At 41.0% G+C, this 13,737-nt stretch overlaps 1 long non-coding RNA gene across 1 annotated transcript in view; it reads right to left on the bottom strand.

Moving 5' to 3' along the window:
- The window catches only part of LOC308549824, a 52,450-nt gene that overhangs the window by 20,014 nt on the left and 18,699 nt on the right, over positions 1-13,737 (bottom strand). The window lies entirely within an intron of this gene.

Raw genomic sequence — 13,737 nt, 5'->3', positions numbered from 1 at the left:
CACACCATATTCAGCAATGTATAAAAACAACATAAATCATAACCCATTAGTATTCATCCCAGGAATGCAAGGATGGCTTACCATTAGATAATCAATCAATGTTATTCATATTAATAAATTAGAGAATATTATAGGAACATCTTAATAGATGTAGAAAATGATTTTGATTAAAAAAATCAATATCTCAAAAAACAATCAATATCCATTCACAGTAAAAACTCTTAGCAAACTAGAAATAAAAGGTATTTTCTTAATTCAACAAAGGGTATTTTTCAAATACCACAGCAAACATACTCAGTGGTGAAATATTAGAAGCCTTCTTTCCTTCTAGTAAAGACCGAAACTACTATTCTATTCAATATTGTACTAAAGGTCCTGGACATCACAATAAAACATGAAAAAGAAAAGATACAAGACTGGGAAAGAAATAAAGTGGCATTATTTGCAGTTGAATTGACTGTCTATATAGAAAAATAAAAAATGTTTTCTTTGAAGTATTATTGGGACTAATGAGATTAAGATCAACGTAAAAAATCAATAGCATTTCTATATACCAGCAAAAACTATTATAAGAAGTAATTTTAAAAATATTATTTACAAAAGCAACAAAAACTAGATGGCACCTAGGAATAAATCTAACAAATATGCACAAAAAAGAAGACTCAAATCGATGAACCGAAGTGCCGTGTCCATGGATGGAAAAGAGTCAAAATTGTAAAATTAGCAATGATCTCCACATCAATTTGGAGATCAAGTGCAAGTCCCTTAAAAATCCCAATAGGGTTTTCATGAAATTTGACAATTTTAATTAAAAAAAATCATGTAAAAAGAACAAGGATCAGGAAGAACCACCAATAATTTCCTTCCTTTTGAAGATGGAAATTTGCCCTAACAGCCATCTAAAGTATAAAGTTCAAATCATGACAATAGTGTGGTGCAGGAACGGGCAAATCAACCAAGTGAGTGGTATATAAAGGTAAGAAGCAGACTTGTCTGTGTATGGGAGTATGCTCCATGGTAGAGGTCAAGTTACAAACCTCAGAAAAAGGGTGGAGTGTTCATTAAGTGGTTTAGACACAATGGAGTTTCTATATAGAAAAGTAAAATTGAAAACAAATAAAGGAGGGGGGAAAAACTTTCATACTTTTAAAAGCAATTATTAAAAATATATATGATCTTTGGGCAAAGATGGATTTCTTGAAATACAAAAGCTAAAGCTATACAAGAAAATGCTGCTAAATGAACTAAAAAATTAAAAACTTTTTTTCAACAAAACAACATAAAGTACAAAGAAAAACCACAGACTGGGAGAAGGCATCTGCAATGTATACACTCAATAAAGGATTAGTGTCCATAATATATAACTCCTATAAAAATGAGCAACCTATTAGATAAATGGGTGAATTTATGATCAGTTTAGAAGAAAGCTTAATGATCAATAAACATGTGAAAGTAAGTTCAATCCCCTAATACATTGTTGGTGGGAGTGTAAATTGGTCCAACCACTATGGAAAACAATATGGAAGTTTCTCAAAAAATTAAAAATAGATCTACCATACAAGCTAGCAAGTCCACTTCTGGCTATAAACCCAGAGGTAAAGAACACAGGATTTCAATGAAATATATGTAGTCCCATGTTTATTGTAGTATTATTCACAATAGCCAAGACATGGAAACAACCCAAATGCCCACCAGCAGATGAATGGATAAAAAGGATGTGATACATAAACACAATGGAATATTATTCGGCTATGAGAAAGGAAGATATCCTGCCATTTGCAACATGGATGGACCATGTATTTCTCAAAGAATGAGAAATACAGAACTTATCCTACCTCCCAGCCCAGGGCACTTTGTCCCTCAAACACCTCTGGATAGCTCTAGTTTCAGCTGCTGCATCCCCTTATAGCTGGTCAAGTGTTTAGATTGACTTTACCACTAAATCTCTGTGTGATTCGGTAAGTCAAACTCTTTGTGCCTCAGTTTCCTCATTTCTGCCTAGCTATCGCATGAGCTCATTGATATAATCAAGTGAGATAAAGGATAAGAAACTATAAATGTATAAAATAAATGAGAAATTATTAACTTTTTATTATTCTCAGGATACAGAAATGCCTGCTCTCTAAAAGGATCATGGGAAATCCAATTTGTAAATAAGTTTGATGTGGAGGAATTGGGGGTGCTGCCTTACACCAGAAACAGGACTCTGGAAGCTCTGCCCCATTCTCCTGCCTCCTCTTGCTTGTAGTCTCTGTGCCACTGAATTCTCTTGCACGGGGGATTAGCAAGCAGTCTGGGGGTCCTTGGAGGCAGGGCCAGCCAGGCCTGATAAAATATTGAAGTTAGCCAAATTGGTTTTCAAAATCTCTTCCCTGTGCCCCTTCTCCTGGTCTAGCCTTTACTACATCTTTCCTGGCATACTGAGAGAGGGGTACAACCTCCTCCCCCTCTACCAACCACTGTTAGATTTCCCACTATTCAGTACCTACAAGGACCCTGAGATTGGAAACTGTACTTGACCCCACCTTGGCAGAGAGTTTGTACTCAACAAAGGCTGAACTAGGTCAAAGGAACTGCCTATATGTCTTCCTCCTTAACCACAAGCTTTGTTCTGAGCTGGGCCTCCTGCTCACAAAGAAAATGTCTGAGGAGTCCCTTCCCACCAACCTTGTGGACCATGGCCTTTGCCCTCCCCTCCCTGGCTCTGTGCATTTTCCAACTGCCCCAAGGAGTGTGATGGTAAACCTTGGGGATGGTCACATAGAGCAGTGGAGGAAGGAGTGTATGCACCCAGAGATTCCACTCCCTGCCCTGACTCCTCTGCGACAGCCCTGGCATGGGCAGGCAGGTGGTCTGGGGTCCCCATGAACAGGTCTAGCATCAAGAAAGGCTTTAAAGTTGGGTAGGTTGTGCTACCTTTCTTTTCTCATCAAAATAGAGACACATTTCCCATTTTCCTGCTTCACAGTGCTGTAAGAATTAAATGTGAATTAATTAGCGAAGAATTAAAGAGTAAATGTGAAAATGAGTAAGAAGAGAAGTGAGATAGGCAAGGCATCTCTGGAGCCAGCTGGTGTGCCAGGCTCTCCCGCCTGGAATCCTTGGGCCACTGCCAGCTTGGACTTAGGTCTGGCTGCCTGGGGCTACCTCTGGTAGCCCTCCTCTTGCCTGGAGCAGGGACATAAGGACTAACATGGGAAACCCTGCCCTCCTGAGTGACCTTTTATCTACACAGGATTGTTTCTCTGCCAAATAGACCAAAAGGAAGGAAAGCCAGCAAGATATTAGTTCTTTTCTTAGCTCCTAAGTGGCTGACATTTCAGGAAACCAAAATTCTGAATGGGACCAAAGGGGATTTCAATTCATCCTGCCTGTCTGCAGGCATGCTCAGTCTCACACAAAGACTCTGTTACGCAGGGTGTATTTAGAGGTTCAGGGGAGGCCCTGGTCCAAAAGCCTCTTCCAAACTTATTTGCTCATGCTTGGAAATGCATCATGAGGGCTTTATTATTTCTTTGGCACAAGCCAAATGTGGGTTTTTGTCTTCTGTCCAGTAGTACAAATCACACATATAAAATCGTATCAGTCACCTCAGTGTGAATAGAATAGATTGGTCCTTTCCTCAGAGCTGGTTCTGATGGAGAGGAGACTAGAACATTGCAGGGGGCAGCCCCTGGGGCTGGAAGATGGGAAACAGGGAGAAGGGAAAGGATATAGAGGGATATAGAAGCCTTTCCACCAAGACAGTCAGGTATGGGCTCCAAAGTACCCGCAAAAACTATATGTAAAAAAAAAGCCAGACCCAAAAAAGGATCACATTTTATGATTCCATTTACATCTAGCAAATGCAAATTAATCTATGGTGACAGAAAGGAGATCAGTGGTTGCCTGGGCAGGGTTGGGGGAGGCAGGAGAGAGAAATGACAAAGGTACATGAGGGAATTTTGGAGGGTGATGAATATCTTGATTATGATGATAGTTTCAGGAGTATACATGTGGGTCAAAGCATATAAAATTGTACACTTTAAATATGTGCAGTTAAATTATGGTGTGTCAGTTATACTTCAATAACACTTTTTGGAAAACAGTTAAAAAAAAAAAAATGGCTACATGAGTACAGTGTGCCTGCCAAATTATCCATCTCACACACCTCTGGAAAGTTCTGACAGGAACAAGAGATTTCCAACAGGACAAGTTACGTCTCTGAGAATCAGGCCTTCTCTCTGTAAGGTGATAGACATGAATTAGATGATCTGAAGGTCCTATCCAGATATCACAGTCTGGTTGCGAGGGTCAAATATGTTAACTGACAGGAAACCATTATGAAAGCTCAAAGGATTTGATACAACTATAAAGTAGGAATTGTTAAATAATCAATGTATATAGAAATACTGGGTAAAAATAGTGGATTAAGCACATGCATCTAATTTCACTATATCTAAAACTCCACTAAAAGGGTTCTGTGTTTTTTTTCAAGGGCTGAGTCTCCAATGGGAGCTCTTGGAAAGAAAAACTGTGACATTAGAAATAAAAAACTTAATGGAAGGATTAGAAGACAGATTGAGGAAATTTTCCAGAAAGCAAAGTAAAAAGAAATAAAAACTAGGAAAGAACAGATGAGAAATTCATCCCAATAGTTGAATAACAGGAGTTTTAGAAACACAACAAAGGATATAAAATAATTCAAGAAAACAATCCAGAATCAAAGGATAAAAATTTCAGATTGAAAAGGCCACTGAGTGGCCAGCACAATACATATGTCATTGTAAAATTTCCTGACAATGGGACAAAGAAATCCTACAAAGTCACATGCAAAGAAGGCTTTGGCCTCAATAGCAGCCCTAGAAGCTAGAAAACAATAAAGTCACGCTATCAAAGTTCTGAGGTAAAATGACTTCGTATTAAGAATTCCACACAATCAATTGAGTTGGACATTTTCAGACATGCAAGGTTTTAAAATTTTTCCCTCTCATGCACTCTCAGGAAGTTCTCAAAAATATGTCATCAAAAAGAGGAAGGAGCCTGGTGGGAGATGGCTCAGCGGTTGAGCATGACCTAGGATCCAGGAGATTGCTGTTTGATTCCTGATCAGGGCACATGCCTGGGTTGCGGGCTTGATCCCCAGTTGGAGGCGTGCAGGAGGCAGCCGATCAATGACTCTCTCATCATTGATGTTTCTATTTCTCTCTCTCCCTCTCCCTTCCTCTCTCTGAAATCAATAAAGATATATTAAAAAAAAAAAAAAAGAGGAAAGAAATCAAGAAATGAAAAGATACAGGATCCAGTAACAGGTGACCCAACACGGGAAAGAGGCAAAGAAATTCCCTGGAAGATGGTAAAAGGGGAGGATTCCAGGGTGGCAGCTGGGCAGCTGTGCCCTCACAGCAGGAGAGAAGGCTCCAAGAGACTTCCCCACAAACGTATTGAGAGGAGATCTGGATAGCTGGCAGTGTTTAGAGTTAATTAGTGATAAGATCTTAGAAACCTAAGTGTATGAAAAAACAAGATAATCAAAACAAAGATGTTGGAACGGAAAGAGCAATCATAGTTGACTATATGGCTTAGTTGTGAGTGGCATTTACATTGTCATAACAACAAATGCACTAATTATTGATCTACCAAGAATTACACTATAACTACATTAGGAAGAAGAGGGCCTGGGGGTGTGAGGGTGGACAGAGGGGGCGACTAGAGAGAAGGGCAAGTATGTTAAAGCCTCATCTCCCACGGAGGGAAGTCAACAGATAATGCCTGAGCTGAAGAATCAGGAAGTAGCAATACAAACATGTTATTTATAGATAGGTAAAAGAGTTAGTTAAACAAGTTGAAAATGGTCCCTTTAGGGAAGGGGAAATGGGGGAGGGGTGGGTGGAAGGAGGCTGAGGACCACACATTGCCTTAATAAACCTTGTAGAACTGTAAAAGTTGACTTTTTAAATTGTGTGCCTATATAACTTAGATAACATTTTAAATAAGAATTTTAAAAATGAGTATGGCCCTGGCCAGTGTGGCTCAGTTGGTTGGAGCATTGTCCCATACACCAAAAAAAAGGTGGTGGGTTTGATTCCCGGTCAGGGCACATACCCAGGTTGTCGGTTCAACCCCTAGTCCGCATATGGGAGGCAACCTATTGATGTTTCTCTCTCACATGGATGTTTCTCTCTCTCTCTCCCTCTCTCTCTTAAATCAATAAAAACATATCCTCGAGTGAAGATTAAAAATAAATGAGTACGGTTAATGGGTGGTGAAATTAACCAACGTGCATACAAGTGTTCCACATACAGGTACCAACCTGCTGGTGCCAGGTGTTATGCAAAACACACATATGTATGCGGGTGCTTCCACTTGGGAAGTAACATGGGCTAATTCCACGCCAGTGCTTGCTGCCTCCTCAGCAAGTTACTTAACCTAAATCTCAGTGTCTCACCTTGAGAAACCAGACATAAGGAGTGGTGAAAGTTTCGTGAGCAAATGTCTATAGAATACCAAGTGGGCAGAGCCTATATCTACAGCCAGCCGCTTCAGGCCCTAATTTGAAAAGCTAAGGGTAGAAATGCAATGAGCAGGACAGAAAAACACGTGACCTGCTAGTAGCAAACAGACTCTAGCCCCAGCAGCATGAGAAAAACAACGAGGTCCTGCTCGTGGGTTGGCTCCTACCCTGTGTGTCAGACTTTGATTCTTGTATACTTGTGCCTTAAATTTCAGTGGAAACTGGAGAGTTTCTCCTTCAGGATATTGAAATGGTGACTCCAGGAGGGTGGTTTCTGAGAGTGAGTCCTATTACCAGCTACTTCCAGTCAGCACTGTGCAGGGCCAGATCTTGGGCTCAAACACCCATGGGAGAGGCCACATTCTCATTAGCAAGCTGAGACAAACCACATTTCAGGAGAATTCACAATACAAGGTATAATGTGGAAGAAAAACACCCAGAACTAGGAACGAAAAGACACAGCTTCCAGATCCCCTTTCTCCCACTTCTTGCTTTGTAACCTTGGGTAAGTCATTCACCCTCGTGACTCACTTTTCTGTAAAAGGACTAGACTAAGATGCTTTCAAGGGTCCATTCCTGGCACATAAGAAAGTAAACTCCCTGAGGACAGGGACTATGTCTGTCTTGTTAATCGTGGCTTGTATATTACACTCTGTAAATTGCTGTGGTCCCATGGTATGCAAATGTGTACGGTGGGGGGAGAAAGCAGAACATTATATGGGAGCTTTTTTTTTTCTTTATTATTTTTCATTCTTTTGGGTTTTCTCTTCTGTTGTCGTTTTCTGTTGGCGGGATACACCCAATGATTGTATTTTTTTTAAATGAAAATAAAGAAAGGAAAAAGTAAGCCACACAGTACCTGGCACATAGCAGGTATTCAATAAGTATTTGTTGAATGAGTAAAATGGAAGATAAAGTCAAAAGCCGATCAGTTTATTAGACTCTTAAAACTGAAAAATTATCCTAATCAATGAAATTAATCACAGATGAAGAAACAAAAGCCTAGTGAGGAGGGAGAATGTGTTTGTGGTCACCCCAGCTAAGTAGGAATGGAGCTAAGACTCAAATCCCAACACTGTGGGAGCTCAATAGAGAGTAGGTCAGGACAGACTACCCGGAAGGGAAGGAGCTGCATCCTTGAATATCCAGAGTAAAACATCAGAGTAAAACAATATATATTCTGAGCTAACTAGTAAAATTTGGCAGTGGAACAAGATGTAATAACAAGAGCACACAGTATTTGGTTCAAGTCCCACCTGTGCTACTTAACTATGTGACTTTGGGCTAAGCCACCTAATCTCTGAGTCCATTTCTTTCTCTAAAAAGCAGGGATAATATAATCTATTTTACAGAATTTTTGTTAAAATGAAAATGTTAGATGTGGTATGTGAAGAAAATATTTTGCAAACTGTAAAATATATAGATTGTTAATCTGTTTGGCCAGGATTCCTCCTGAGTAATTTTTCATTCATTAACAAATAAACATGGATTATTAATGATTTTTTTTCAGCCAGTGGTTGTCATTTTGAAATACAAATGGAAAGGACCTTGAAGAGCTGGTAAATTTTGATGGAGTAGAGCAGGAGGAAGGAGTGGGCAGTTACAGTATAGGTGAGGGTACTGAGTGGTCAAAAGCAGATAACACTGAGGCAGATAACACCATAGAGAGGGCTGGCCCAGGAGCCAGAAACCAGATTCTAGACACTGTAATCGGGAGGAACCTGATTAACCTGTGAGCCCTCCTGGCTGGTCTCAACCGTTAAGGAGAGATAACACCAGCTCTGCTAACTTGGAAGCTATTATAATGTCACGAAATGGTGGATGTGAGGGATTTTTAAGAATTATCAGTCACCATCTCTGCAAATGGGAGATTATCATTCCTTTAGAAGAGCATGGGTGAGCCCTATCCAGTTTTTCCCAGTGGTTAGAGCATCGGCTCAAGCACCAAAGGGTCTCAGGTTCGATTCCCCGTCAAGGGCAGGTACCTGGGTTGCAGATTTGATCCCTCACACCAGTCAGGGCACATGTAGGAGGCAATCAATTGATGTGTCTCTCTCACATTGATGTTCCACTCTCTAAAAAAATCAATGGGGAAAAATATCCTTGGGTATGAGGATTAACAAAAAGAATAAAAAATAGAAGAGCATGGGTGAGGGGATAGGAGGCACATGTATAATAAACCTTGCCCACTATTATGGATGGAATTGTGTCCACCCCCACTCCAACTTCCAATTCTTACGATAAAGCCCTAACCCTCTACGTGACAGCGCCTTTAAAGAGGTAACTAAGGTTAAATGAGGTCATAGGGGTGGTGCCCTAATCCAATAGGGCTGGTGTCAATAAAATGAGGAAGAGACACCAGGGATGTGCTCACACAGAGAAAAGGCCATGGAAGCACACAGCGAGAAGAAGACCATCTGCAAGCCGAGGAGAGAGGCTTTAGGAGAAACCAAACCTGCTGACATTTTGACCTTAGACTTCCAGCCTCCAGAACTGCGAGAAGTAAGTTTCTGTTGTTTAAATCTGTGGTATTTTATTATGGCAGCCCTAGCAAACACATACATCTACCTAACAGTTTTGCTTCCTTTACTCTCTTCCCCAGAACAGATTCGCCCTTCATACTGAAGGCTAAGACACAAAAACGGTTCTTAGGGGCATTGTGGCCAGCGGGCAAAGTGGGGGAGGCAGCATGGCTAGTGGTCAGGCCCAGGTGTCAGGAATTTATCCAATGCAATTCTGTGTTATTCTCCTGAACTGGTGAGGGAGTGGAAACCAGCTTGTCTGCATTTTGATACCAAGTCTGCTTTCTTTTGCTCAACAGAATAGTAAGATGCTTAAAGAACTTTTAGTCCAAGGGAAGAATGTTGGCCCATGAATCAAGTTCAACTTTCCTTTTTGTTATGTTCTCAGTAATTTGAATAATGATATCTTAGAAATAGGGGACATTAAATCCTGGTTGGGTGCCCTAAAAGCAATTGTGTGGGCTTCTTTTGGGGTTGAATTCAGCCAGAATTAAAAAGACAAATCTGACAACTCTGCAGCGTTACTCCTTGCACATTAACTTCATAGGTATACTCAGTCAACCAATTTTCTTGAGTACCTACTACATGCCAACTTTTATTATAAATCATAGAAACATAATAAGAATAAAATAGACATAGTTCCTATATTTATAGAGCTTACAGTTGAGTGGGGAAATATAGACAAGAGCCTGAGGATAAAAATAAAACTCTTTGGCCTGGCATTTGAGAATCCAGTTCAATCTGGGCCCAGTCAACCTCTCCGGTTACTTTCTATACTCCTGCTGAAATGCCTTGTTCCAACCAAATCACCCCAGTCAAACCTTTCTAACTCCTGTGCTTTCACACTAATAATTCTCCACTTGAATGTTTTCTTGAATGTTTATTTAAAGCCTGCCCAGCCAGCCAGGTGTGGTGGGTAGCCTCTAAGATGGCCCCCTATTATCTCTGCCTGTTGGTATTCACACCCTTGTATGTAGGTTGAACCTGTGACTTGTTTCTGATGAAAAGTATCAGCAAAAGTGATGAGACATCACTTCTGAGATTAGGTTAACGAAGGACTGTGACCTCCATCTTGGCTACTCTTGCTCTTTCTTAAATCTCTCGCCCTGGGGGAAGTCAGCACCATGTCTTGAAGCAGCCCTGTGGACAAGCCTGTGTCACGCCTGTGTCACACTGGACTGAGGCCTGCCAATGACCACTTCAGACAGCCTGGAATTGGGTTCCCCTCTAATCCCCTTTGAGCCTTTAGGCTGGGAGCTTGACTGCAACCTTGTGAGAGATCTTGAGCCAGAGGTACTCAGGTAAGCTACACCTGGATTCTTAACACACAGAAAACTGTGAGATAATAAATGTTTATTGTTTTAAACCACTAAATTTTGAGGTAATTTGATACACAGCAATAGACAACTAATACCCAAAGTGGGATAATTTGTTATAGCAGTAGATAACTAATACACAAGACCTGGTTCAAATTGCTCCCCTGAATTTTCTTTTATGGAGCCTGGCCCAGAGAAATTTGTCTCCTTTGAACTTGACATAGACCAGTTCTTCTCATTGGTCATTTTACACTTTTAAAACATTAGTTACCTCTATCCTCTGTGTTTCTGGTCCTTTCCAAGTAACCCAAGACCTGTAGCTGCTTAAATTTACTGTGTTCCTGGTTCAGAGCAAGTATTTGGCAAAGTAGAGAAAGAGGTTTTGAGAAGGTAGAATTTTGTGTCAGAAAGGGGCTTTTAGTTCATGTTTGGTGGCTGATTGAAGTGTAAGTTAGAGCAGGGACCATAGCTTGGGAAGAACTAATTTTTGGTCTTTATCAAAGTGAGGCATAAGCTGCCAATACTAACAGCCAGTTCTCCTTGTAAATTCTTTCTGGTGATTTCCTTCTTATTGTGAGGAGCTTAGCCTTTTGTTGGTAGTTGTGAGTAGAAAGGGCGGCTCTGGGGCACTAGGGTCACTTCAGAGGAGGGAAGCCAATTGTTTTCTCAGGGCCCCTCTCTCACGTTTGTTCTTTTCAGGGCCTCTGTAGCAGGACTGTGCTGAAGCCCATTTCCTACACGTAGCACCATTTATTGAAAACACACACCACATATACACAAAAAAACCAAATGAAAAGGAAAAAGGGGGAAAACGGCTGCTGAAGACCAGAGTCACTAAAAGTTCAGGCTAAGAATAGACAAGGAACTCTGAGAGCCGCTCGGCTATGTGACCTCCTGCAGGGGCTTGGCAATGAGCCCAACCCAGCTTTGTTGGTGTTTTTTTTTTATGTCTTTACAAAGAAAGAGCACTAGTTTGGGAGTCAGGAGATCTGAGTTCTAGGCCTGGCTCTGCCAGTGCCTTCTTTTGTGACCTTGGGTGAGTCCCTCCCCTCTCTAGGTCTCTGTTTCCCATTTGTGAAATGAAAGGGTTGGACTAGACTCCAAGGTGTTCCAACTCCAATACTGAGAGAACACAAAGGAAACAGAATCCTGGCTGGCCTGGGAACCAGGAAACCTGACTTCTTGTCTCAGATTTTTCACTAAGAAGCCAAACCTCTTTGGGCCTCCACTTCCTCATCTATAAAATAAAGTGATATGTTCATTCATCCATTGCTTCAAAAAATATTTGTTTTCTTTTTTAAAAAAAATATATCTTTATTGATTTCAGAGAGAGGAAAGGAGAGGGAGAAAGAGAGATAGAAACATCAATGATGAGAGAGTCATTGATCGAACCCACAACCAGGGCATGCGCCCTGACCAGGAATCGAACCCCGATCGCCTGGATCCTAGGTCGACGCTCAACCGCTGAGCCACGCCTGGCCAGGAAATTTCTTGAATATTACTATGTACCAGGCTTGGTGCTGGAGATATGATGGTGAGTCAACAGACATGGTCTATGTTCTTGTGGAATATCTAGTCTATTGGGGGTGAGGAGAGGAGGAGATAATAAACTGATCAATCACGGAGGTGAGGATGCCGTTAATTCCGAGAAAAGCATGACAAAGGAGGGGTCATACCTCTGTCACCAAGAACCAAGTATGATCCTTCTGTGATCCAGTAGGCATCTCTCTCCAGGAAGCATGGAAAAACCCTTTGAAGAACTCACATCTCATACCACAGCCTTTTTTCAGCTCAATTAACCCAATCAACCAACAGCCATCTATCAGGGGCCTACTACAAGAAATCAACCACCCAATTCCTGTCTTCCTGGAGCTTACACTAGTGGGCAGAATGGACTCATAAATTGATAGAGCTATAAAATGTCTCACACCATTCTCTGATTGCTAATTATGTGCTTTAAATAATAATGTTTGCAAGTGGGGATTTGGATGTGCTAGGGTAATCAGAGACATTTTCCTAGAAGTAGAAATTGAGATAGGAGCTGAAGATTTTGCTACATAGTTTCAGATAAACAGAAACTATGATATCAGGGTGCAAAGGCCCCATTCCCTACTACTAGACAGTCTAGGGCATACCAGAAAGATCTAAAGTGGGAGACTCCTAAATTCCCTTTTGAGCAGGAAGGAGTCAAGCCCCACTTTTGTCAAAGAGCAAGAAACCTTTTCTGTGGCTGACTGAATCTTCTCCCTTGGTTTGGGAGGCCTGCTTCTGATGGACTTCCTGAGTTGGGGTGGCGACCTCACCTCTGTGAGTCTGTTATCTCATTTGTAAAATGAGGGGCTCAGATGATATCCAACATCCCTTACAGCACCCAGAAGGATGGCTAAAATCTGAAACTTTTAAAGAATTTTTACTATTTTATAATAAAACACGCGGTTGCTGCCATGGAGTATTAGTTGTGGGATCTCAGACAAGTTACTTAGTTTTCTAAACCTGATTTACTTTGTTTTTTAGTTTTAGAATGAAAAAGTAATACATGCACATGCTTTTAACAATGAAATATCACAAAAGACTGTACTATAATGGTTGTAGAGTTTCTGTTTGGGGGATATAGAAGTTTGGAAATAGATAGTGGTGATGGTTGCACAATATTGTGAATGTAATTAATACCACTGAATTGTATGCTTAAAAATGGTTAGCCCTGGCTGGTCTGGCTCAGTGGTTAGAGTGTTGGCCCATGACCAAAGGGCCCCGGGTTCAATTCCCAGTCAAAGGCACGTGCCTCGATTGCAGGCTCATCCCCTGCATGGTCGGGGTGCATGCAGGAGGCAACCAATCACTGTGTCTCTCTCACATCAGTGTTTCTCTCTCTCTCTCTCTCCCCCACCCTTCCTCCCTCCCCTCCACTCTAAAAACATCAATGGAAAAAATATCCTCAGGGGAAGATTAAAAAACAAACAAAATAAGGTTAAAATGGCAAATCTTATGTTATATATATTTTACCACAATTTTAAAAAACAGTGTAATAAAAGACAAACCTGAATGGTGCATTTTAACCATTTTATTTTTTAATAATATGTCTTTATCGATTTTAAAGAGGAAAGGGGAGAGAGAAAAAGAGAGAGAGAGAGAGAAATATCGATTGGTTGCCTCTCAACCTGCAACCTGGGCATGTGCTCTGACTGGAAATCAAACTGGCAACCTCTCGGTGCACAGGACGACACTCAACCAACTGAGCCACACCAACCAGGGCCATTCATTCATTTTTAAAATTCAACCAATATTTGAGTGTCTACCATGTGCCAGGCACTATTCAAGGCCCCAAGAACTCAGCAAATGAACAACAACTAATAAGTACAAAAAGACAAAACCCATTCCCTAATGGAGCTTGCAGTCTTGTAGGGGG

This window comes from Miniopterus schreibersii (genome assembly GCF_964146895.1).
Source record: "Miniopterus schreibersii genome assembly, chromosome: 20".
Taxonomy (NCBI): Eukaryota; Metazoa; Chordata; class Mammalia; order Chiroptera; family Miniopteridae; genus Miniopterus; species Miniopterus schreibersii.
This window is presented reverse-complemented; position numbering and strand designations above follow the sequence as displayed.